The sequence below is a fragment of the Myotis davidii genome, unplaced genomic scaffold, assembly GCF_000327345.1.
Source record: "Myotis davidii unplaced genomic scaffold, ASM32734v1 scaffold399, whole genome shotgun sequence".
In the NCBI taxonomy this organism is placed as follows: domain Eukaryota; kingdom Metazoa; phylum Chordata; class Mammalia; order Chiroptera; family Vespertilionidae; genus Myotis; species Myotis davidii.
In genome coordinates, this window is record NW_006292094.1 from 1988015 (window position 1) to 1990757 (window position 2743).

Sequence of the window (2743 nt, forward strand, 5' to 3'; positions counted from 1 at the left end):
CTGTTCCTCGCAGCAAAGGCAGCGATGGTGCAGGGGGCACGTGTGTGACCGTCTAGTGCTGTGACATCTTCTCTGGATGTCAGCTTGGGGCCGGGCGGGGGGAAGATGATGGTGGCTCAGTGGGCGAAGCTGGCATGGGAGAGGCAGTCAGGGGACAGCAGGTGATCCGGGGGCCGGGCCAGACCGATACTATAGGAGCACAGGGTCTGAGTCCTGCACTCAACTCTGAGGTCTGCTACTGGAGCCAGTACGAGCTCAGGCAACTTCAACCTACTCACTCATGCTTTGCTTCATCCCCTAACTCATTCATTCATTCATTCATTCACTCACTCACTCATGCATTCATCCAACAAGAGCGCTTTGAGCCCCCAGTGTGAGCAAGGTCTGTATGTTGGCAGGACTGTGGATAAATAATTACAGAGCAACACGAGGGCACGTGAACCAGGGTGCCCTGGGGATGCTGGCAGCCCACCCAGAGATGAGAGGGCTCAAGTCTGAAGGACAGGAAAGACTGGGGTGGACAGGGTGGGGTGGAGATGGGTGTCCTAGGAAGGCGGGGTGCCACAGAGGGGACTGCAACTTACCTAACAGGACAAAGACCCGCGAGGCCACACAGGGTGGCACAGGGTCTCCAAGGAGGCAAGAAAGGTTGCCCAGGTGCCAGCAGCATCAACGACACCATCAACCAGGGCTCGGCCCCAGCCCTCACAGGGACAGGCAGAGGTCGGAGGAGGTGAGGCAGGCCAGGCAGAGGGGACCAGCTCAACACTCAGGGGTCGGTGCCCATCAGACGGTCACCTTGTGGGACCGGGGCCCAGAGTTGCCCAGCTGTCTAACTTTTCATGAGAAGATACAAAATATGTCATCTATGGCTTGTGCATCCAGAAAGAAGAGGGGGGACCCCGATGTTGGTGAGGGAGCCCGTCAGTCATTGGACTCTCCAGGCATCAAAATGGACCTGGGTTCCCCATGTTGGCTGACCACGAGGGGCAGCTCCGGGACCACCAGTCTCCCAGGCCTGGATGTCCACTCCCTCCAGACAGCCCACCACCCCCTGCTCTCTGTGGCAGCCAAGCACAGGGAACCTACTCACCGGCCCGGCCTTTCCCACATGGAGGTGTTGTTAGGTTCACGGACATCTGAGACAGCAGAGACCTCTCTCCTCAGCATTCCTCTCTGAGGCTGAGGCGGGGAGCTCCTTTGAGCTCCTCACCTAACATCACATCAATCCATCCCCACAGCGTGGACTGAACTCTGGGGAAGGGGGGATTGCAAAGAGGCAGCCTCCACGCTCCAGGGACCCCTCGTCTCACACAGGAGACAACAGTGGCCACCGGCAAGCAGAGACTCCTCATACAAGATACCGGATCTCTCCCTGGAAACGTGAGAGACAGTTTCTGAGGACACCCAGGTTAGAGCAAGCTGCATACGGGGCATGAGTGGAGCCACGAATAAAACCTATTAGCAAAAGCACTCGATGTCCTAGACATGAGCTATGGAGGGGGTCACAAGATCGATGCTGAGCTTCCCAGCAGTCAGTGTGGAAAGGGAAATTTGGTCAGATACATAAATCACCACGACCCTGCCATTGGAACAACAAGTTACCCAGGGGAATTAGAACAGTAGCTGGAACCTATTGGTGTTCACTTATACACCTGTACAAGGGAGGCGCTAAGATTAGCCTCACCAATGGGTTGAGAGAAAAGAAGTTCACAACCTGCCCAGGTCAGACCCCTGGTGGAAAAAGGATCGGGGTGCCGACCATCAAAATTCAGTGCCTCAGCTCTAACCCACCCCAGGGCTCTAAGATAAGAATCCCTCCCACGGATGGACACTGTGTAAGAGCCAACAATCTCGCGGTGGACACAGGAGAGGTCTCCTGTTGGAGCCCACCCCGTTTCTGCTCTTCTGCCAACACGCGATGGTGAGTCTTCATTCCCATCCGGCCGCCTCCAGGAGCGACTGGGAATATCTGGAAGGAAGGTGACCAATCTGTCCGTTAAGCAATCCCTACGCAGCACTGTTTCCATGGCTGAGCTTCGGCTAAGGATTGTCTTGTCCATTCAACACAGTTACCCTGCGTGTGCAGGCAGCCAGGCCCCAGCACCATGCACACAGAGGAAGGACCCCCACCCTCAGGAATGACAATCTTTCAGAAGAAACCAACATGAAATGAGTAAACACACAAAGGAAACACAGTTTCATGTGTTATGTGAAACCTATGAAGGAAGCGTAATGAAGGGGGCATAATTTGGGTTGGGGTGGGGCAATGTCCTTCCCTTGGAGGAAAGACCACTTAATCTGGAAACAAAATGTTGAAAAGGAAGGAGCTGGCCAGGCAAAGGGCAGAAAAGCAGCCCTCGAAGCCCAAGGAACAGCACGGGCCGAGGTCCTGAGGGGGGAATAGCTGACGGTAATGGCCAAGGAAAATCACGAGTTGACTGAGTTGCTCGTACATCGTAGGTGAGAGGGAGAGTGGCGACATGACATCAGAGAGATGAGCAGGGTCAGATTATGAAAGTCAGGGTAAGAGGTTTGGTTTTCCTTTTTAAATTTGCTTGAAATTTGACTCTTTGGCAAGTGCATGATTTCTGTGATTCTGTGTGGTGGCTGAGAATGGACCGAAGCAATCAATGTGTTAGGTGGATGGATGGATGGATGGATGGATGATGAATGGATAGATCAGGGGTCCTCAAACTTTTTAAACAGGGGGCCAGTTCACTGTCCCTCAGACCATTGGAGG